Source organism: Geotrypetes seraphini, chromosome 14 (assembly GCF_902459505.1).
Source record: "Geotrypetes seraphini chromosome 14, aGeoSer1.1, whole genome shotgun sequence".
NCBI lineage: Eukaryota > Metazoa > Chordata > Amphibia > Gymnophiona > Dermophiidae > Geotrypetes > Geotrypetes seraphini.
Genome location: NC_047097.1, coordinates 18,131,860 through 18,156,217, shown reverse-complemented (window position 1 = coordinate 18,156,217; position 24,358 = coordinate 18,131,860). Strand labels below are relative to the sequence as shown.

General features: G+C 46.5%; 1 long non-coding RNA gene across 3 annotated transcripts; it reads left to right on the top strand.

Annotated features, from left to right (window-relative positions):
* The first annotated feature begins 714 nt into the window (after nt 1–714).
* On the top strand, nt 715–24,068 carry LOC117348638. 3 transcript variants are annotated; one of them, XR_004537015.1, is made up of 9 exons: nt 715–1,497; nt 4,013–4,317; nt 6,280–6,335; nt 17,125–17,230; nt 17,378–17,642; nt 18,769–18,850; nt 19,833–20,169; nt 20,318–20,650; nt 20,800–24,068. It is a non-coding gene; the product is annotated as an uncharacterized LOC117348638 (long non-coding RNA). The 3 variants fall into 3 exon arrangements; XR_004537014.1 differs by lacking the exon at nt 715–1,497 and adding an exon at nt 2,033–2,593; XR_004537016.1 differs by lacking the exons at nt 715–1,497; nt 6,280–6,335 and adding an exon at nt 2,033–2,593.
* The last annotated feature ends 290 nt before the right edge of the window (nt 24,069–24,358 follow it).

Sequence of the window (24,358 nt, the reverse complement as noted above, 5' to 3'; positions counted from 1 at the left end):
ATGATTTAATTACAATCTTTTTAAATATTTATAATAATATTTTGATTTACATTTTTTAATTTAGATATTATAATGGTGTTCATTTTCAAATTTGAATGGAATTAGTTCCGATGATTTGATAATTTTATATATTCAATAGATTATCTTCCCTTTATCTAATTTGGTATACAATTGTAGGGTTGATATATGGTTAAGGCCTTTCTATATAATACCCTTCAGCACTATCGGCAATGTTCCAAGAGTAACGAGCCTTGTTTAGCAACTCTTTCAATTTAAAACACCTGGATAAACATTTATGCCTGGGGAACACTTATCACTTGAAACATTGAGGCCCTCGAAGTGCTCAAGGATCGGGCCAGTGGTGGAAGGAGGTCTCTTGGAGGAACCAGGGGGTGTTTATTCTCAGTGGACGAAAGTATGGCATGGGGAAGGAAGGTACAGGGCTGGGGCGGGGCTGCTTCCTTAGCGGGATCCTTGAGGGGGATGGGTGTGGCTAGGTGGCAGAAGGATGTTCACGTGGTGGGGCGAGGCTAGATGGACCAGCCTGAGAGGGGGGGGGGGGTTGGGGAATGGAGGGACGGAGGACCCAGCTGGGAAGGTGGAAGGGTGCGCCTGCACGGCATCAGAAAGGGGTGGTATGGAGCAGGAGCAGTAGCTGCTGCATCCTCCTCCTCTTCCTCTTCATCCTCCTCCTCCTCCTCCTCCTCTTCCTTCTGATCTTCCTCCTCCAAGCTTGCATCTGAACAGAAAGAATATGGGAGAAAAAAATAACATGCCAGAACATTTCTTTAAAAACAGTGCTGTGGATACTGAGACACCGCCTGAACACCCCAGAATACCCAAATATGTTAAATGAAGAAAGTATCTGCTAAAAATTGGCCAACAATCAATCAACTTTTTAAAATAGTGATGCAGGAACAGTTAACAAGGCAAAAAATTCTATTTATGCTATTCACATCACCCCAAGTCTGTAGGGCATACCTGGGGTGTTGGCCAGATTTTTCCTTATGGGACGAACCCAGCGCGGATGATGGAGGCGCAGGTCTCTGGCTTTCTTTTTCAAATCCTTGACCTAGCATATAGCGGACACTAGGCATGACATACAAATAAAAATCACGTAAAGATAATACACCACAAACCAAACTGCGGCAAAATTTCATATTTTTGCACATAAAAACCCCGCATGCAACAACCGCAGCTAGCTGGCATATAACAAACCATGTTACATACTGATTGCGGGGTCAAGGCACGCTCATTGAACTACTCCAGGCCCAGTCCATTGCCTCGACACCTCTCTTTCGCTGTTTTCAGGGAAAGAGCATCCTTGAAATAAATTTGAAACTCTCATTGAGAGAGAAGAGCTCCCTTGGTAAAGTTAGGCTTCCTGCCTCTTGCTATTTGTGACTGTGTTTGCTTGTCCCTATGAATTAAACCTTAGACTCTGCAATTCCTGCTATTTGGGGTGGATTGGATCACTGCCTGATGTAATGAGTACCGGTAAGTGGAGTTTTTTCAACCTATGACTGGTATATGACCACTGCGTTTGCTTGTACGTTTGTGCTAGCAGTATGGTCGTAGCCTGTATGGGCTTTAATGAGATATTTTTCTCCACTTAAATGTTTGAGTGGGCTTCTGATCTGGAATTACCCCCCTGAATATCAGAAGAGATTAATATTTTGGTGATTTATTGGATTATTTTATGCTTTTCCTTCCTATATAATTTTGGGCAGTGGTGTACCAAGGTGCCAGACATGGCCTTGGAGTCATGGCCCAACCCCAAGGCTCTGGGTAGCCCCCATGGCCCAGCATGTTCCCAGCCTTCTCGTCTGGTCCGATGTCCCTTGTCAAGCTGATAAATCTTCCGGCTTCGGCAGTGATTCAGCTACGTCGCCTGTGGCTCCCCTTCTTGCTTTCCACGTCTGCCAATGATGCAGCTTCCTGTTTCTTCCTGGGTGGATTGCAGCAGACAGAAAGCAGGAGGGGGAATTGCGGGCAACAGAGCAGAATCGCTGCTGAGGCCAGCAGTTTTTCCAGCTTGATGGAAGGTAACACATCGGACCAGCAAGGGTTATTACTAAAAATATTTTTTTACATGGCGATGTGTGCGTCAAAAAATGATGGGTTCCGGGTGTCCTACGGGTTCCGGGTACGCCACTGATTTTGGGCCTCCTTTATTCCCATGTCTAGAGCAATTCAGTCCTTCATAGTTCCTTCATGCTGCAGTAGAACATTCCGGCTGACTCATGGTCCTAGATGTTTGTATGAATTCACCTCCAGCCCTAATGTTCTCTGATTCTAACCATGAAGAAATCAAATAACATGATCATGAACAAATGAGATTGTATCTGAAGATGAGATACCATGTGACTTTAAAGCAAGTGGTGCTTCTCAGCCTTCAGTGCAGCTTCTTTTCATGTGGAATGAGCCAGAGAGGAAATAGGTTTTTAATTTTTTATTTCTGTTTGGGCCATATGTTTTGGAGCATCTGGTTAAAGATAATTGAAATAGACAGCTGAGAAAGAGTTCATTCAGCTTATTGCAAGATGTGTTGACACAGAAACGATGAAGAAATGCAGACATCGACTGTCCCCAGGTACAAACCGCTTGATCAATAAACAGTGATTTGTTTCATTTCACAGGCAGAAGGCAGAGACACATGAAATGTTTCCTTTTCAGCTTGAGAAATAGTGCTAGTGTCCTTATCTTACCTCTTCCCAACTGCATTTTTTTTTACAAAAGGGGCTGATCTTGGGTTCCCCTGGTGGGAGAATACAACACTCAGGTTCTCATCTAACCGTGTGCTCTGCAATATGGCCACTGCTCGCTCCCAGACTGCTCTGTGGAAGCAGCCTAGCTCTCAGGGAATTGAAGTCGATAGAGCACACATAACTTATACATCTATTACAAACACTTGTTCTTATACAAGAAACTGAGCAGATACTCACATAATATCAGGGCAGAACACATTCACAGCTTTGGGGGTGGGTGGGAGAAGGTCATTGACCAGTTTGGGTACCTTTTTGGCACTTATTCGTTGTTCAAACAGATCTAGCTCCAGAGGTCCAAATTGTGCCCTGGACGTATTCTAAAATGTTCAATTATTGCAGAAAGATCTCCATAAGAACATAAGCAATGCCTCTGCTGGGTCAGACCTGAGGTCCATCATGCCCAGCAGTCCGGTCATGCGGCAACCCAACAGGTCTAGGACCTGTGCAGTAATCCTCTTATCTATACCCCTCTATAACCCTTTTCCAGCAGAAAATTGTCCAATCCTTTCTTAAACCCCAGTACTGTACTCTACCCTATTACGTCCTCTGGAAGCACATGTCCAGATCATAAGCCCGTCCTAGGCCCAGCCAAACCACACCTTGAGATTTATATACACTGCAGCTGAACAGCATAGAATCTGTTCTTGGAAGGGGTTTGTGAGAAAAACACCTGTATCTGCCTCTTTTTTAGATGGTTTCTTTTTTGACAATGAGCTGCTTAGTCTACTTCATGTATTTTTTTAATGGTAATTGAATTATGGATGGATGTGAAAGATGTGCAAAATAGAGATTAACTATGGTCTAAATATTTCCAATTGACTCTATTGCTGAGAAGTTTTTAATTGATGTCAATTCAGGCCCTTTTTGTACAGTGCTGCTTTGCGAATTTGCGGTCGGAGGTCCTGGTCATTCACAGTATTTTCCGACCGCGAACCGCCAACCAGGAGAGGACAGCTGGAAAGACAGAAGAGGGTAGCCGGAGTGCTGGCGAGTGAAGGAAATCCTCTTCCTGTACTAAAGTCGGCTTCACCAATCAGGAGCTGCTGTGAAACGCAGCTCCTGATTGGTAAGGCCCGACTTTAGTTTCTGTATGTGTCAATCAGCCTTGTGATTTGATTTTAGATTTGGGAAACTTTGCTTCCTTCATTTACTTCAGGTCCATTAAAATCAATGAGGGAAGCAATTGCTCACCCTAACGGTAGGACTTTCCATCCATTTTTATTGAATTGTTTTTAACTTGTTAGCAGGCAGGCATCTGCCACAGAGGCAATAGAATTCCAAGACTCAAGGGTGCCATGATGACCTCGCAGCAGCAAAAGAGGGTCAAAGGGTCTCAATGCCGACATGAAGACTCCAAGCCACTACGAGAGATACAAAGAGGTGCCGGTCATGGAAAAACACCAGGAGAGGGATAAAGCAGCCCCAACACTCGTGGTTGCACCCCAAAACATTGCAGACAAAAGGCGTGGGAATAGTGCTAGCACGCCAGGGAACCCTGACTGGGACGTAAGGAGCTACAGATGAACACAAACCAAAGTGCAGTTTAAAGGTAAGGTTTAATAGCACTTAACATGTCACAAACAGTAAGGTTTGAACCACTCCTGGGCCCATGTTTTAGAAGTCCTATTCATAATTTGCAGGTGTATATTAAATATCCAAGTAAAACCTGATTTTAGCAAAGTGGGGTAACAAATAACAGAGACAACGACTATAAAAGTTTGGAGGGGTAAATTTGGGTGGCTTTCATTTTGAAAGTTTTGTGTATTGTAGGATCAGTAGAAAGGGACTATACAATTTTTTTCCACAACTGTGATGTTTTTCATGTTCTCCAGCCTAAAAACCCCACAAGTGCCTAAAAGGTACTTAATTACTTTTTTTATCGATAAATGTGTTAAAAGACATAATTTGTCCGTATCTGAGGCTGAAATTTTGCAGAATTATGCAGTTGATATCCCTCTATCTTGTGGTATAAATAAGCAACATATCCCACCTTTTCTCTCAATAGGTCACATATGGTCATTCCAAGTCAAGTGGTCCAGAGCTCCCCACTTGACCATCTCAGAAATTGATGAAATTTTTTCAGGGACCTCTAATGAAGATATACAGAGTCTGGGGACCCCTTTAAGCAGAGGCTTCCCCTGTGTCTTAATATCAGACTATGGACTTTTCCTCCAGGAATTTGTCCAAACCTTTCTTAAAACCAGCTACGTTTTCTGTCTTTATTACAACCTCTGGCAATGCGTTCCAGAATGTAACTATTCTCTGAGTGAAAAAGTATTTCCTCCTATTGATTTTAGAAGTATTTCCCTACAATTTCATCGAGTGTCCCCCTAGTCTTGGTAATTTTTGATGGAGTGAAAAATCGATCCACTCCACTCAGGATTTTGTAGACTTCAATCCTGTCTCCCCTCAGCCTTCTCTTTTCCAAGCTGAAGAGCCCTCACCTTTTGAGTCTTTCCTTGAAACTGGACCAGATGAAATAGGATTTCCCACATGTGTAAATATTTACTACATGTACAGTGCAAAAGGATGTGGTTTGGGTGGTGATTGGAAGAAACCTCTTAACGCAGTTTAGTAAAAGTTAGCAATAGCTTAGAACAAGTTTGTGTCTGAAGTGCTTGAAGTATTTAATGTTTGCCTAATATTGAAATAATTCTAAAAACTGGTCCCAAGGATTTTGGATAAAGGATCTTGTAACTGTATAGAAAGAACAGAAGAGATTCCAAAACAGAGCCCTAATGCACGCTGACTGATAGGTGGATAGCAGTGGAGAAGGATCTATCAGAGCATGAATTAAACATGTGATGGGAAAGATAAGAAGAAAGCCAAGACAGAACCCAAATGTGACAAGGAGTAGATGATGATCAAAAGAGTCAGATGCAACAGATAAAGGATAAGGGCATAAAAATGATGTGTGGAAAGGGGAGATTGAAGTGACTTAATAGGGAACTCAAGATCAATTTGTTAATTTTATGGAAGTACTCAAGTCATAGTCTGGGCAGAAAGTAAAGAGATAGGGCCTTGTATGTGGAGGCAGAAATGGCGAGAGTTGGGGGCAAGCAGTTTGTTAAATGGGTGTTTGGCAAGTGCAATAGCAAGACTGGAAGGAGGTCAGCAAGAATTTTGAATGTATGAAGACAGCAGGGGCATGGGATTTTAATCACAGGAATATATGTAGCAGATTCAGGTCAGCAAAGGATGGCGTTTTATACACCTGATAGGATAGAGAATATCTCAAGCAGAGGAGAGTTTGGGGTTATGAAAGTGCAAGAGGCAATAGCCTGAAGATTCCTAATGTGTTGATGGTGATTTGGAAAGACTTTGTGGTTAAGTGTGAAAGCCATTAGATGATGGTCAGATAGAGTCAAACTGAGATGGAAAAGTCTGAGAGTGAAAGGTAGCCATGTGAATGAGTAGGGGTAGTAGAAGAAAGTATTTGAACGAGAAGGTTAAAGCAAAAACTCTAAGAGATAAGTCAGAGAAGTAAAAGGTTTCATTTTTATTCATCCAGGCTGCACTTTTCAGAGTGAATGGAATGGCATATGGTGGAAAGACCATCCATCAAAGGTAGGCCTATGACAGTTTCGCTTTCCCCCTATTCCCTCATAACCTCAGAGCTGAAGGAGAAGCCCTTCTGTCCTTTATCTGTTTCGTGCCATGGCTGTTTTTATCCTTCTGAACCTATCTCCCATCTACTAGCCCCCAAATATATCGAAGCTTTTTTAAAGAATGTATCATACTCCCAAATTTCAGTATATCCTTAAAGTTCTATCACACTTCCAAGCAACAAAACCTTTTCACTTCCAAATAGCAAAACCATATACTTTTCAAAGATCAATCAGAACAACAAACCATACTTTAAAGATACACGTTTTCACCACTCCCACGCCAGCCTCGGCCCCTTTCTGACATCATTTCCTGAGCACGGAACTAGGAGGTGAGGTCAGAAGGGAGCTGAGGCTGGCTCCAGCAGCAGGGGGATGATGTTGCTTTCGCAGGCGAAACTCTCAAGAGGTACATGGGGACAGGCGTTCAAGTAGCATCTTTCATGTGCTGCTTGCGCCAGCCTCGGCCCCTTTCTGACATCATTTCCTGGGCACGGAACTAGGAGGTGAGATCAGAAAGGAGCTGAGGCTGGCTCCAGCAGCAGGGGGATGATGTTGCTTACGCAGGCGAAACTCTCAAGAGGTACGTGGGGACAGGCGTTCAAGTAGCATCTTCCATGTGCTGCTTGTGCCAGCCTCGGCCCCTTTCTGACATCATTTCCTGGGCACGGAACTAGGAGGTGAGATCAGAAGGGAGCTGAGGCTGGCTCCAGCAGCAGGGGGATGATGCTGCTTACGCAGCCGAATCTTTCAAGAGGTACTTGGGGACAGGCGTTCAAGTGGCATCTTCAACGTGCTGTTTGCGCCAGCCTCGGCCCCTTTCTGACATCATTTTCTGGGCACGGAATTCGGAGGTGAGATCAGAAGGGAGCTGAGGCCGTCTCCTGCAGCAGGGGGATGATGATGCTTACGAGACAAATCTTTCAAGAGGTACTTGGGGGCAGGCGTTCAGGTAGCATCTTCCATGTGCTGTTTGCGCCAGCCTCGGCCCCTTTCTGACATCATTTTCTGGGCACGGAACTAGGAGTAGAGATCAGAAGGGAGCTGAGGCCTGCTCCAGCAGCAGGGGGTTGATGATGCTTATGCAGGTGAATCTTTCAAGAGGTACGTGGGGACAGGCGTTCAAGTAGCATCTTCCATGTGCTGCTTGTGCCAGCCTCGGCCCCTTTCTGACATCATTTCCTGGGCACGGAACTAGGAGGTGAGATCAGAAGGGAGCTGAGGCCGGCTCCAGCAGCAGTGGGATGATGATGCTTACGCAGCCGAATCTTTCAAGACGTACGTGGGGACAGGTGTTCAAGTAGCATCTTCAACGTGCTGCTTGCGCCAGCCTCGGCCCCTTTCTGACATCATTTCCTGGGCACGGAACTAGGAGGTGAGATCAGAAGGGAGCTGAGGCCTGCTCCAGCAGCAGGGGGTTGATGATGCTTACGCAGGTGAATCTTTCAAGAGGTACATGGGGACAGGCGTTCAAGAAGCATCTTCCATGTGCTGCTTGTGCCAGCCTCGGCCCCTTTCTGACATCATTTCCTGGGCACGGAACTAGGAGGTGAGATCAGAAAGGAGCTCAGGCTGGCTCCAGCAGCAGGGGGATGATGTTGCTTTCGCAGGCGAATCTCTCAAGAGGTACGTGGTGACAGGTGTTCAAGTAGCATCTTTCATGTGCTGCTTGCGCCAGCCTCGGCCCCTTTCTGACATCATTTCCTGGGCACGGAACTAGGAGGTGAGATCAGAAGGGAGCTGAGGCCGGCTCCAGCAGCAGGGGGATGATGATGCTTACGCAGCCGAATCTTTCAAGAGGTACGTGGTGACAGGTGTTCAAGTAGCATCTTTCATGTGCTGCTTGCGCCAGCCTCGGCCCCTTTCTCACATCATTTCCTGGGCACGGAACTAGGAGGTGAGATCAGAAAGGAGTTGAGGCTGGCTCCAGCAGCAGGGGGTTGATGATGCTTACGCAGGTGAATCTTTCAAGAGGTACATGGGGACAGGCGTTCAAGTAGCATCTTCCATGTGCTGCTTGTGCCAGCCTCGGCCCCTTTCTGACATCATTTCCTGGGCACGGAACTAGGAGGTGAGATCAGAAGGGAGCTGAGGCTGGCTCCAGCAGCAGGGGGATGATGCTGCTTACATAGGCGAATCACTCAAGAGGTACTTGGGGACAGGCGTTCAAGTAGCATCTTTCATGTGCTGCTTGCGGCGGCCTCGGCCCCTTTCTGACATCATTTCCTGGGCACGGAACTAGGAGGTGAGATCAGAAAGGAGTTGAGGCTGGCTCCAGCAGCAGGGGGTTAATGATACTTACGAGACAAATCTTTCAAGAGGTACTTGGGGACAGGCGTTCAGGTAGCATCTTCCATGTGCTGCTTGCGCCAGCCTCGGCTCCTTTCTGACATCATTTCCTGGGCACGGAACTAGGAGGTGAGATCAGAAGGGAGCTGAGGCCGGCTCCAGCAGCAGGGGGATGATGATGCTTACGCAGCCGAATCTTTCAAGAGGTACGTGGTGACAGGTGTTCAAGTAGCATCTTTCATGTGCTGCTTGCGCCAGCTTCGGCCCCTTTCTGACATCATTTCCTGGGCACGGATCTAAGAGGTGAGATCAGAAGGGAGCTGTGGCCATCTCCAGCAGCAGGGGGATGATGCTGCAAACGAGGCAAATCTTTCAAGAGGTACTTGGGCACAGGTGTTCAGGTAGCATCTTCCATGTTCTGCTTGTGCCAGCCTCGGCCCCTTTCTGACATCATTTCCTGGGCACGGAACTAGGAGGTGAGATCAGAAAGGAGTTGAGGCTGGCTCCAGCAGCAGGGGGTTGATGATGCTTACGCAGGTGAATCTTTCAAGAGGTACATGAGGACAGGCGTTCAAGTAGCATCTTTCATGTGCTGCTTGCGCCAGCCTCGGCCCCTTTCTGACATCATTTCCTGGGCACGGAACTAAGAGGTGAGATCAGAAAGGAGTTGAGGCTGGCTCCAGCAGCAGGGGGTTGATGATGCTTACGCAGGTGAATCTTTCAAGAGGTACGTGGGGACAGGCGTTCAAGTAGCATCTTCAACGTGCTGCTTGCGCCAGCCTTGGCCCCTTTCTGACATCAATTCCTGGGCACGGAACTAGGAGGTGAGATCAGAAGGGAGCTGAGGCTGGCTCCAGCAGCAGGGGGATGATGTTGCTTTCGCAGATGAAACTCTCAAGAGGTACATGGGGACAGGCATTCAAGTAACATCTTTCATGTGCTGCTTGCGCCAGCCTCAGCCCCTTTCTGACATCATTTCCTGGGCACGGAACTAGGAGGTGAGATCAGAAAGGAGTTGAGGCTGGCTCCAGCAGCAGGGGGTTGATGATGCTTACGCAGGTGAATCTTTCAAGAGGTACATGGGGACAGGCGTTCAAGTAGCATCTTCCATGTGCTGCTTGTGCTAGCCTCGGCCCCTTTCTGACATCATTTCCTGGGCACGGAACTAGGAGGTGAGATCAGAAGGGAGCTGAGGCTGGCTCCAGCAGCAGGGGGATGATGCTGCTTACATAGGCGAATCCCTCAAGAGGTACTTGGGGACAGGCGTTCAGGTAGCATCTTCCTTGTGCTGCTTGTGCCAGCCTCGGCCCCTTTCTGACATCATTTCCTGGGCACGGAACTAGGAGGTGAGATCAGAAGGGAGCTGAGGCTGGCTCCAGCAGCAGGGGGATGATGCTGCTTACGCAGCCAAATCTTTCAAGAGGTACTTGGGGACAGGCGTTCAAGTGGCATCTTCAACGTGTTGCTTGCGCCAGCCTCGGCCCCTTTCTGACATCATTTTTTGGGCACGGAATTTGGAGGTGAGATCAGAAGGGAGCTGAGGCCGTCGCCTGCAGCAGGGGGATGATGATGCTTACGAGACAAATCTTTCAAGAGGTACTTGGGGGCAGGCGTTCAGGTAGCATCTTCCATGTGCTGCTTGTGCCAGCCTCGGCCCCTTTCTGACATCATTTCCTGGGCACAGAACTAGGAGGTGAGATCAGAAGGGAGCTGAGGCTGGCTCCAGCAGCAGGGGGATGATGCTGCTTACATAGGCGAATCCCTCAAGAGGTACTTGGGGACAGGCGTTCAGGTAGCATCTTCAAAGTGCTGCTTGCGCCAGCCTCGGCCCCTTTCTGACATCATTTCCTGGGCACAGAACTAGGAGGTGAGATCAGAAGAGAGCTGAGGCCGGCTCCAGCAGCAGGGGGATAATGTTGCTTTTGCAGGCGAAACTCTCAAGAGGTACTTGGGGGCAGGCGTTCAGGTAGCATCTTCAATGTTCTGTTTGCGCCAGCCTCGGCCCCTTTCTGACAACATTTCCTGGCCACGGAATTAGGAGGTGAAATCAGAAAGGAGCCGAGGCTGGCTCCAGCAGCAGGGGGATGATGTTGCTTACGCAGGCGAAACTCTCAAGAGGTACATGGGGGACAGGCGTTCAAGTAGCATCTTTCATGTGCTGCTTGCGCCAGCCTCGGCCCCCTTCTGACATCATTTCCTGGGCACGGAACTAGGAGATGAGATCAGAAGGGAGCTGTGGCCGTCTCCAGCAGCAGGGGGATGATGCTGCAAACGAGGCAAATCTTTCAAGAGGTACTTGGGGACAGGTGTTCAGGTAGCATCTTCCATGTTCTGCTTGTGCCAGCCTCGGCCCCTTTCTGACATCATTTCCTGGGCACGGAACTAGGAGGTGAGATCAGAAAGGAGCTGAGGCTTGCTCCAACAGCAGGGGGATGATGCTGCTTACGCAGGCGAATCTCTCAAGAGGTAAATGGGGACAGGGGTTCAAGTAGCATCTTTCATGTGCTGCTTGCGCCAGCCTCGGCCCCTTTCTGACATCATTTCCTGGGCACGGAACTAGGAGGTGAGATCAGAAGGGAGCTGAGGCCGGCTCCAGCAGCAGTGGGATAATGATGCTTACGCAGCCGAATCTTTCAAGACGTACGTGGGGACAGGTGTTCTAGTAGCATCTTCAACGTGCTGCTTGCGCCAGCCTCGGCCCCTTTCTGACATCATTTCCTGGGCACGGAACTAGGAGGTGAGATCAGAAGGGAGCTGAGGCCGGCTCCAGCAGCAGGGGGATGATGATGCTTACGCAGCCGAATCTTTCAAGAGGTACGTGGTGACAGGTGTTCAAGTAGCATCTTTCATGTGCTGCTTGCGCCAGCCTCGGCCCCTTTCTGACATCATTTCCTGGGCACGGAACTAGGAGGTGAGATCAGAAAGGAGTTGAGGCCGTCTCCGGCAGCAGGGGGTTGATGATGCTTACGCAGGTGAATCTTTCAAGAGGTACGTGGGGACAGGCGTTCTAGTAGCATCTTCCATGTGCTGCTTGTGTCAATTCGGCCCCTTTCTGACATCATTTCCTGGGCACGGAACTAGGAGGTGAGGTCAGAAGGGATCTGAGGCTGGCTCCAGCAGCAGGGGGATGATGTTGCTTTCGCAGGCGAAACTCTCAAGAGGTACGTGGGGTTAGGCGTTCAAGTAGCATCTTTCATGTGCTGCTTGCGCCAGCCTCGGCCCCTTTCTGACATCATTTCCTGGGCACGGAACTAGGAGGTGAGATCAGAAGGGAGCTGAGGCTGGCTCCAGCAGCAGGGGGATGATGCTGCTTACATAGGCGAATCCCTCAAGAGGTACTTGGGGACAGGCGTTCAGGTAGCATCTTCAACGTGCTGCTTGCGCCAGCCTCGGCCCCTTTCTGACATCATTTCCTGGGCACGGAACTAGGAGGTGAGATCAGAAGGGAGCTGAGGCTGGCTCCTGCAGCAGGGGGATGATGATGCTTACGAGACAAATCTTTCAAGAGGTACTTGGGGGCAGGCGTTCAGGTAGCATCTTCCATGTGCTGTTAGCGCCAACCTCGGCCCCTTTCTGACATCATTTCCTGGGCACGGAATTAGGAGGTGAGATCAGAAAGGAGCTGAGGCTGGCTCCAGCAGCAGGGGGATGATGTTGCTTACGAGACAAATCTTTCAAGAGGTACTTGGGGGCAGGCGTTCAGGTAGCATCTTCCATGTGCTGCTTGTGCCAGCCTCGGCCCCTTTCTGACATCATTTCCTGGGCACGGAACTAGGAGGTGAGATCAGAAGGGAGCTGAGGCTGGCTCCAGCAGCAGGGGGATGATGCTGCTTACGCAGCCGAATCTTTCAAGAGGTACTTGGGGACAGGCGTTCAAGTGGCATCTTCAACGTGTTGCTTGCGCCAGCCTCGGCCCCTTTCTGACATCATTTTTTGGGCACGGAATTCGGAGGTGAGATCAGAAAGGGAGCTGAGGCCGTCTCCTGCAGCAGGGGGATGATGATGCTTACGAGACAAATCTTTCAAGAGGTACTTGGGGGCAAGCGTTCAGGTAGCATCTTCCATGTGCTGTTTGCGCCAGCCTCGGCCCCTTTCTGACATCATTTCCTGGGCACGGAATTAGGAGGTGAAATCAGAAAGGAGCTGAGGCTGGCTCCAGCAGCAGGGGGATGATGTTGCTTACGCAGGCGAAACTCTCAAGAGGTACGTGGGGACAGGCGTTCAAGTAGCATCTTCCATGTGCTGCTTGTGCCAGCCTCGGCCCCTTTCTGACATCATTTCCTGGGCAAGGAACTAGGAGGTGAGATCAGAAGGGATCTGAGGCCTGCTCCAGCAGCAGGGGGATGATGCTGCAAACGAGGCAAATCTTTCAAGAGGTACTTGAGGACAGGTGTTCAGGTAGCATCTTCCATGTTCTGCTTATGCCAGCCTCGGCCCCTTTCTGACATCATTTCCTGGGCACGGAACTAGGAGGTGAGATCAGAAGGGAGCTGAGGCCTGCTCCAGCAGCAGGGGGATGATGCTGCTTACGCAGGCGAATCTTTCAAGATGTACATGGGGACATGCGTTCAAGTAGCATCTTCCATGTGCTGCTTGTGCCAGCCTCGGCCCCTTTCTGACATCATTTCCTGGGCACGGAACTAGGAGGTGAGATCAGAAGGGAGCTCAGGCTGGCTCCAGCAGCAGGGGGATGATGTTGGTTTCGCAGGCGAAACTCTCAAGAGGTACATGGGGGACAGGCGTTCAAGTAGCATATTTCATGTGCTGCTTGCGCCAGCTTCGGCCCCTTTCTGACATCATTTCCTTGGCACGGAACTAGGAGGTGAGATCAGAAGGGAGCTGAGGCCGGTTACAGCAGCAGGGGCATCAAGCTGCTTACACAGGTGAATCTTTGAAGAGGTACGTGGGGACAGGTGTTCAAGTAGCATCTTCTACTTGCTGCTTGCGCCAGCCTCGGCCCCTTTCTGACATCATTTCCTTGGCACGGAATTAGGAGGTGAGATCAGAAAGGAGCTGAGGCTGGCTCCAGCAGCAGGGGGATGATGTTGCTTACGAGACAAATCTTTCAAGAGGTACTTGGGGACAGGCGTTCAGGTAGCATCTTCCATGTGCTGCTTGTGCCTGCCTCGGCCCCTTTCTGACATCATTTCCTGGGCACGGAACTAGGAGGTGAGATCAGAAGGGAGCTGAGGCTGGCTCCAGCAGCAGGGGGATGATGCTGCTTACGCAGCCAAATCTTTCAAGAGGTACTTGGGGACAGGCGTTCAAGTGGCATCTTCAACGTGTTGCTTGCGCCAGCCTCGGCCCCTTTCTGACATCATTTTTTGGGCACGGAATTCGGAGGTGAGATCAGAAGGGAGCTGAGGCCGTCGCCTGCAGCAGGGGGATGATGATGCTTACGAGACAAATCTTTCAAGAGGTACTTGGGGGCAGGCGTTCAGGTAGCATCTTCCATGTGCTGTTTGCGCCAGCCTCGGCCCCTTTCTGACATCATTTCCTGCGCACGGAATTAGGAGGTGAAATCAGAAAGGAGCTGAGACTGGCTCCAGCAGCAGGGGGATGATGTTGCTTACGCAGGCGAAACTCTCAAGAGGTACGTGGGGACAGGCGTTCAAGTAGCATCTTCCATGTGCTGCTTGTGCCAGCCTCGGCCCCTTTCTGACATCATTTCCTGGGCACGGAACTAGGAGGTGAGATCAGAAGGGATCTGAGGCCTGCTCCAGCAGCAGGGGGTTGATGCTGCAAACGAGGCAAATCTTTCAAGAGGTACTTGGGGACAGGTGTTCAGGTAGCATCTTCCATGTTCTGCTTGTGCCAGCCTCGGCCCCTTTCTGACATCATTTCCTGGGCACGGAACTAGGAGGTGAGATCAGAAGGGAGCTGAGGCCTGCTCCAGCAGCAGGGGGATGATGCTGCTTACGCAGGCGAATCTTTCAAGAGGTACATGGGGACAGGCGTTCAAGTAGCATCTTCCATGTGCTGCTTGTGCCAGCCTCGGCCCCTTTCTGACATCATTTCCTGGGCACGGAACTAGGAGGTGAGATCAGAAGGGAGCTCAGGCTGGCTCCAGCAGCAGGGGGATGATGTTGGTTTCGCAGGCGAAACTCTCAAGAGGTACATGGGGGACAGGCGTTCAAGTAGCATCTTTCATGTGCTGCTTGTGCCAGCCTCGGCCCCTTTCTGACATCATTTCCTTGGCACGGAACTAGGAGGTGAGATCAGAAGGGAGCTGAGGCCGGTTACAGCAGCAGGGGCATCAAGCTGCTTACACAGGTGAATCTTTGAAGAGGTACGTGGGGACAGGTGTTCAAGTAGCATCTTCTACTTGCTGCTTGCGCCAGCCTCGGCCCCTTTCTGACATCATTTCCTGGGCACGGAACTAAGAGGTGAGATCAGAAGGGAGCTGAGGCCGTCTCCAGTAGCAGGGGGATGATGCTGTTTACATAAATGTATTCTTGTACTTGAGCATTTTTCCCTGTCTATCTAATGTACCTGGGGCAACGGAGGAATTAAGTGACTTCCCAAGGTCACAAGGAGCAGCGTGGGTTTGAACCCACAACCTCAGGGTGCTGAGTCTGTAGCTTGAACCACTGTGCCACACTCTCCCTCAGGGGTCTTGCTGTGTTGAAATGTTCCCCTACACAGTTCTATGGGAGTACTCTGTATCTATTAATTCTACAGCTTAAAACTTAACAGGAAAAAGAAAGTTTTGGAGCAGCTTGTGTTATTTGAAATCAGCTTGACCTTCAGCATCCATGTTCTTGATGCAGAAACTATGGGAACAAATATTTTTATTATTGCATTCCCGGTGGCAGCATATTGAAGAAGGATGAGAAAGCTCAGGTTGTAGTTTTCCTTCTTGTGACATCATCAGGCAATTTTTGGACCATTGTCTGATGCTCTCCTAACCAGGAGCTAAGGGAGAAAATATTTTTATCTTTACCCTTTTAAGTGGTTGCATATTGAAGATGGATGAAAATGTTCAGGTTATAGTTGTCTTGCTTGTGACATCATCTGGCAACTTTTGGCCCATTGCTTCATGATCTCCTGAGCAAAAAAAATGCAGCCTCACCATTGGAATCAATCCTCACTGTGCTGACCTATTTGGGAAGAAATTTTTATTTTTGCCCTTCCATAGTTGCTTATTGAAAGATGGATTGGAAAGTTCAGGTTGTATCTTCCCTGCTTGTGACATCATCAGGCAATTTCTGGCCCATTTTTTCATGATCTCTTGAGCAGGGAGAATACAGCTCGAGCTTTAGCATCCATGTTCTTTCCAAAGGAGCCAAGGGTAGAAATATTTTGTTTTGTTTTTGCTCTTCCGGTGGTTTCTTATAGAAGATGGATGGGGAAATTCAGGTTGTGTCTTCCATCTTCAGGCAATTTCTGGTCTATTGCTTCATGATCTCTTGAACAGGGAAAATACAGTTTGAGCTTTAGCATCCATGTTCTTTCCAAAGGAGCCAAGGGTGAAAATATTTTGTTTTGGTTTTGCCCTTCCAGTGGTTTCTTATAGAAGATGGATGAGTAAATTCAGGTTGTGTCTTCCCTGCTTGTGACATCATCAGGCAATTTCCGGCCCATTGCTTCAAGATCTTTTGAGTAGGGAGACTACAGCTTGAGTTTTAGCATCGATGTTCATAGTGCTTTACTTTGAAAAATCACATTATTGTTCTTTCTATTGCAAATGCAAGCAGTGTCTCACTTCCGGCTCACCACACAATTGTTTCCCACGTATTCACCTTTATAGGACCCCCAGGGATCCCTGAAGAAGACTTTTTGTTGAAACGCGGACCGTGTTGGGTCCTGTATCCCTAGCGTACTAGGTCCTTTAAAGTTTTTATGTGGATGATTTATTTTTATGTGGATGGAATTATTTTATGTGGATGATTTCAGTGTACCTTTGGAACTTTGACACTTTCAAATAAAGTCCATTTAGGAACATTGTCACTCCAGAGTGTTTTTGGGTTTCTCTTATATTTTATAAACCTGGAGCTGTATTATAGCCCTGCTGGCCTCAATACACCTCTAGAGTATGCATGTGTGTACATGTGAGTGTGCAAGTGTATGTGAAAGTGTGAAGGCACCTGCTTCTCCCACAGTGGTGTCTCAGTAAAGATGGCACTTTCGGTGCCACTGTTTTCTTCTAGCCAAGTAAGGCAAGGGAAGGAGAATAGGTGCCTCCAGGTATGAATGTGTGTGAATGCCATAAGACATGGGAATGGACCTTGACATGGTTCTGTTGCTCATATTTAAGGAAAATGTGCTAACGCATTCCCGATTTGTGTTGTGTTCTGCTTATTTTGTAGAAGTAGGTCTGTAGTTTCAGAACTGAGTGCTTTTAGAAATCTTGAGTAAATATCATCTGGTCTTGATGATTTGTTACTTATGAAACACAAATGCAGAAGACTCGTCTGAGTAAAGTCTGGGAAACAAACCTCTCATGTCTTATCCTGTTCTAGGCAGCCTTAAGAGTGGCAGAAGATGGACAGAAAAGAGGAGGAGGAGGACAGGAAAGGAAAGGAAGGAAGCAAAGACTCAGGTGGAGACAGCCACTACAAAAAATGCGTAACTATCTCCGCAGATGCTCCATCAGTGTTGTGAAAGCCTACAGGATGTACTGAATAGAGCAGATTGTTTTATTCAAGTAGTGGTTAAGCGCAACTGACCAGGGAATCTTCACTGTGGGTTTTTTGTGTTGTTTTTTTTTTTCAGGGCCTCTGACTTACTAGCCATTTCAGCAAAGGGTTTGTCAGAGCTGGTACCGACAGTATTGGAACGGAGCTGTACCCTTGGGTTTTCCTCTTCCTGGTACATCCTCCTCTTTGCCTGGCTCTTGAAGCTCATCATAGATACCATTCAACTCTGGAGTGGACAACCTGTGATGGCCATGATTGCGCTGCCCTTCCAATGCCAATCTGACTGGTTCCTCAGGTCTCGACCTCATTTTGAAAACTGCAAGGGATGCAGAATACCATAGGTATGCATATGTGTTATATAGTGATTGTAAGGCCAGGACTTTAGCCCAGTGACAGCTTGTAATAAATACACTTGCTCACTTCATAAAACCTTAACACCTGGGTTTCCATCTGTCCTACTCTTCCATCAAAACAGAGATGGCAGCTCCTGTCTACTCTAGAACCCTTCCAGTCAAGTATCAGAGATTAAGAAGGGTAGCATTGTCTTTTAAGTGGAATCGCCCACAATCAACAGGATTTGGTGCTTAATTTATGGCAAATTCATATAACTGAAAGGTTCCCCTTTCATTTTTCCTGAGGTGATTCCATTTCTTCAGAAAGTCTTCATAATCTAGGTTATTATGAAATACAATGAATGCTCTTCCAGACTCAGGGCAACTTTATAAAGTATATGCTCACAGTTACATGCTGACTATGCATATGTCATTAGACCCCCCCACAAACCCCAAACCCCCACCCCCCGAAAGCTCACATAGACCCCCTCCCCCAGTAGCTTTTTTTGCAAGGCTAGGTTGGAGCAGGGCGCTCTACACAAGTGCCTGACCGTGCCACTGGTGTCTAAGGGTAAGGAAGGATCTATATTTCTACTATGACTAAGTATCTTAATAAAAAAATTTGTCCTGCGACTTAGCCTGTGTTTTAGATTTTGGCCCCTTATGTGATTGAGTTTGGAGAGAGAGGATAAGGATTTTAACCTCTTATCTTTATAACCTCTTATATTTATAAATTTGAGACTTGGTTTAGAAAATAACAACAATAGAAGTTATGTACCCATATCTTTCTGTAAATTGGTTAAAATACTGGTGAATATTATATGGGGTGTGAATTGTCTTCATAAAATGGAGTTACTATTATGATACGATGGATGCAATCTTCCATAGGCTTTTGCTGACGCTGGTTAAGCCAACAGAACATGCTGACAATTATCAATTGTACGGCAGAGCTGACACTGAGCAGAGTGTTAGGTTAAACTTTTGACAGATAAGCTCTTTAGGATAGGGACCTTCTATAGCGACAGTAGTTCATTCAAATGGAAAGTTTAATTTTCTCATTTAGATATTAATGAATTTGCAATTTAATAGTTGTGGTATTTCACATCTTTTATTTATGAATTTACAATTATTACAGAAACACGTGGGTAAGTGATTACAATGCCACTGAATGAACTGTCTCCAGATATGGAATGCCTTCAGAGATAACTACAGATAAGGTAAGCTATTTCTGAATTATGTTACTACAGGAATTAATAGATTCCTCATTGATTGGGCACAAATTAAAACCCGTATATTAATTTTATTTTGGTAATTTGATGGAAGAGCGAACTACTAATTAATAAAGAAAAATGCTGGCTTAGTATAAACCTTATACCATTGGAGTCTGAACATCATAGAAACATAGAAAGATGACGGCAGAAAAGGGCCAAGGCCCATCAAGTCTGCCCACTATAGACCCTCCCCTTAAGATTAGCTAGTGTTTTGCCCTGACCCTCTTAGGGATCCCACATGGGCGTCCCATTTATTCTTAAAATCTGGCACGCTGCTGGCCTCGATCACCTGCACTGGAAGCCCGTTCCACCGATCAATCACTCGCTTCGTGAAGAAATACTTCCTGGTGTCGCCCTGAAATTTTCCGCCCCTGAGTTTGAGCGGGTGCCCTCTTGTGGTTGAGGGGCCTCTAAGAAGGAAGATGTTATCTTCCACTTCTATACGTCCGGTGACATATTTAAACGTCTCAATCATGTCTCCCCTCTCCCTGCGCTCCTCTAGAGTGTAGAGCTGCAAATTGTCTAGTCTTGCTTCGTACGGGAGACCTTTAAGCCCTGAGACCATTCTGGTGGCCATTCTTTGGACCGACTCGACCCTCTGCACGTCTTTGCGGTAGTGTGGCTTCCAGAATTGCACGCAGTATTCCAGATGAGGTCTCACCATGGCCCTGTACAATGGCATAATGACAGCAGGCTTTCTGCTGACAAAACTTCTACGGATGCAACCCAGCATCTGCCTTGCCCTTGAGGAAGCCTTCTCCACCTGATTGGCAGATTTCATGTCTGCACTAATGATTACTCCCAAATCTCGTTCCGCTGAAGTCCTGGTCAAGGTCTCCCCGTTCAAGGTATAAGTTCTGCACGGGTTTCTGTTATTCTCATTGCTTTTCTATTTTACACCTAATCTCTCTTCCTTTGGATATGGCAGGGAGGACGAGGAGTACCAAGACTACCATCCAGTTCATCACGCCAACGTCCGGCGAGATCCAGGGGATGGTGCAGAAGGAGAAGGATGGCACTGGACGGAGGGCAGAGGTTGCTGTGCAGACCGAGACCGCCCCCCTAAACCACGTCACAGTTTCTACGCAGACAGAGGAGATGGAGCAGCAGAACAAGGACATCCTACTGGAACTATGGAGTCTCAGGGAGGAGGTGCAGCGCTTGAGGAGCATCAGGGAGGATGAAGTCTTCATCGACGAAGCCATCAAGGAGGTTTCCCATTTGGCAGAGCTGACCCATGACAGATCCATCCTCGAGACACCCAGGTCTCCAGTTATAAATTCCACGATCGGGGTGCAAGAAATGATAGGAGATACCGGTCCCTGGCAGCTGGTAACCTCCTCCACGGGAAAACGTAGAAACCCCCCCCCCCCCCTTTTCTCACTTCCTTTTTCTTCTTTTTGTCCCAAACAGGGCAGCTCTACTTCTTCACCACAACTCAATCTGAACAACAGATACCACGTCTTGCAGGATATTACTACCGAGGAGGTAGCGGAGAAGCTCGGGAAGACACCCAGCGCACAACTTTGACTCCAAACCACGCTGATCATCCCCCCCGGAAGGAGCGCAGAGTGGTAGTCATCGGGGACTCCATGCTGCGAGGAACCGAGGGTCCAATTTGTAGACCAGATTTGCAGTCGAGGGAGGTCTGCTGTCTCCCTGGAGCCAGGATTCGTGACGTCACCACCTCTCTCGATAAAATACTAAAACCTACTGACCACTTCCCTATGCTTCTTATCCATATAGGTACAAACATCAGACACCAATATGTGCCAGCTGTATTACCTAGAATTACTATGACTCCATTTTAAATTACCCCTGGAAGATGGAAGCCCCTTGCCTTTTGGTCACTTGGAAATTGTATTAATGTGGTTTTGCTTCTGATTATGTTGTAGATGGTAGAAGCTGAGGACTGCAGATTGCATCAGGCAGACAGGGGACCGATCCAGACTGCATACATGAAATCTATGGACAGTCATATTTCTCTGACCTTTTATGACTCCAATCAAAAGGACACATGCATACCTTTAAAGCTTCACAAGACATCAAGATAATAACTTTGGTTTACTCCTGATCATGCTCACTCCTACGGTTGAGAATTTGAGAAGCAGAGAGACTGTTGCGAATCTACCATCAGAAGAGTTACCAGCTAGTCCACACCTTCCTTTACATTTTTATTGTTTTTATATTGTCAATTGTTTTCATATGTTTTATGATACATTATTGTTAAGAGATTTTACTCTATTTAGGTGTTAATGTTGGGTTTATGTAATTTATCTGTTTTTTCACATTTTTCTCTTAATTATGTAACTCTTGTGTTTATATAATTTAACAAACCTGTATTATGGTTTAGAAACACTTGATTTATGATTGCTTTTCTCCCAAAAAATACACCTACACCATGCAAGCTATTTATAGTAGCACTGCAGATCTTCAAAGGATCCTCTACAGGTATTGCCAGGAACTATTTGTTTCTCCTGTATTTATATGTACTGTGACACCTGTAGTAGGTTATAGGCATGGCACACATGTGGCAGTGCTTTACATTTTTATTATTATCTTGAGTTGTTTTAACGATTTAATTTTATTTTGAGAATTTGGTTCTTGCACTGCACTCAGAGAAGAAGAAATATGTCCTGTGTACATTCATTGCTCGCATCACCTTTATGCATGTATTTGGGTTTCATAGGGTTTACACTTTGCATTTATTCTACACCTTAGTGCATTCAATTCTAGGTTACTATGCCCAATACTTCTGGGTATAGAGAAATATTCTAAGTTTAGTAATATTGAGGTTCTCTTATTTTAGGGACATCTAAGGATTTTGATGTGCCTTACATATCTAAGTTTTAATCTTTTCTAGTTGCGATACTGTCTTTCTTTGCATTTTCCCGACCTTTATACCCCAAGAGTGCCGGTGTGTCCAGAGTATCTCTATAACCTGTGCTTCCTTGGAAGCTCTTCTTTTTGTACTTATGTTTACTTGGCCAGCAAATTCACATAAATTACTTGGAGAAGGCTTTATCTAGGACAGTGGATAGGATTTGCTTGGTTTCTCAGCTGCGAAATCAAGCATACCATGGGTACTCTTTAAGCAATTTGTTGGTTAAACTGGACTTAGGGAAACTAAATAGATCATATATTTACCTTATGTATACATTTTCCATTCTTCTTTGTTTAAAACACAGTGCGGTTTTCCCGAGCTGTTCGTTGCGTTGCCCTAGCAAGCTAATTCATGCTAGACCTCGCAGTTTGGCTTGGGGAGATATAGGGTTTCACATTTTTGAATATATGTACCTTAATAGTACTTATTGAATATGTGATAGATATGAGTGTGGTGTGTTTGGGGCCCCAGACTGTGTGTTTGATTATGTGTGTGAATTTTGGGTGTGTCTTTACATATGAAATGTGCATATAAAATTATTATAAAAACTTTAGCTTTAGAAATTCTGGAGGCAACATCTTGAAATGGTTAAGTTAAAGTCAGGGACTTGTTACATTGTGTTTCTATTACCCCCTATGGGAATCCTTTCTGAATTACCTTCTACCCGATCAAAGAGAAATGCTCCGGTATGATCCTTATACTTGCTTATGGAGTAGGTAGGTTAATCCAAATTACAAGACAGTTATCCACCCTTATTGAAACTATGGGTAATGAAACAACGGCAGTTACTCAATCACATTCACTAGAGATTGAGCAACACCTATTGTAGCCATCCAACATCGGATGGCACTTGACTATCTTCTTGCCATCATTGGTCAGGAGTGTTGTACTTATATTCCTAATGCCTTCTCTGACCAACAAGCACATATAACATCTTTGGCCAAAGCATTGCAGAACTGGGAACAATTTAAGGTAGAGGATAAAGGCTGGTTTAATTGGCTAACTGCATGGCTGCCTAATCTATCATAGGTAAAAGGCCTAGTGGGTATTTTACTAGGTCTGGCATTTGTCTTTCTGGTTGTGTGTTGTAGTTTGTCCTGTCTAATTGGCATTGGAAGGATATGTTTGCAGAAAGTGACTCCCAACCTTACGCTGATCCATAGGATAGGTCATACCCAACACAACCCCAGCGTGAAGCAAGGTAAGATCACTGAAGGCCTAGGTGTGAACCCTGCTTTGAGTAGTCAAACCAGGATCCAAAGGGGGGATTGATGTGGGGGGAGGGGCAGTCTATTAAAAATGGACAGGTATGTGGTGGAATGGGCAAGCATGAAATTTTAGCAACAACAAAAAAACTAGCTACTCCACTTTCTTACCATGGCTCAGGATTTTACTAGTTAGGGATTTATTGATAAGATAAGGACTTAATCCAAGGGCAGAGGAGAAGGTTTATGAGTGGCTATATAAAATCACAATTGGACAAACCAGGTACACAAATCCAGGATAACATTTTGATCTGAAAAAATATGTGCTTTGTGCTATGGTCACTAGACACAGGAGAAGAGCAGGCATTCTCTCAGGGCATGAGAATTAATTGATAAGCTCTGTTGAAAGCCAGAGAAGATAAACCAGGGGCTGTAGTTTAGCTTTATGAAGTCCCATTGTTCCAATGTGGGCCAAGTCTGGTCTTGGGGGGTCCTGTATCTATGATCAATGTGCTCAAAATATGTTTGTGTACTTTGGGTGGGGTTGATACAGGAAAAATATGTACTTAGTGTTTTAGGAGTCCAGCGGGACTAAGTTGAGAAACACTTTTTTTGAGCAATTAACACATCAACCAAGTGAGAAATTTAGACGCCTTTGGGCTTTTCAACAGTTTAGCCGCTAGCCGAGCGCCATCCACTAGTGACAAACTTCCATGACTGCTGCAGATGACAACTGGCTGATGACCAAATTCTTGGAGGACTAGTCACCTGATTCTTTGCAGGCCGCATGGTAGACGCAGCAAAAGAAACTTAAGGGAGGCAACGGAAGCACACGCGTGAGGCATACAGACTGAGCTCCTGACTATTCTCTGTTCCTTTTTCTTCCGCTTTGTTTACTATTCCCTCCCCACCCCCACCCCCACAGGGGTTGCAGAGAGAAAGGTGGTTATACACAACAGTATCTCTAATGTTCAAGGGCACTCCACCTCGCTCCTATCTCAGTCCCAGGGCAAGGACTCTAATGTTACCTTATTTTCCTTGAATTCCAATGTTACTGTGAACCTATATTAAGAGACCTGTTGGTATTTATAATTGTATATTTTAATATATATATAAAAAAAAATACATATATATACTCTATATTTATCTATGCTGCGTTTCTGTTGCCAAATCCTTCAAGTCTCTTACAGAGACTTGAATGTAGTGAATAAATGACAATTGCGTTTTCTAATATACATCATAGGATGCGTAAGTGGACCACAGAGGAGGAACCAAGGAATGTGCTATACAGATGGGGTGGTAATACATTTCAATTTGAGAGTACTTCCACATATCTGTCAGGTATTTTTTTTTTCCTTTTTGAAA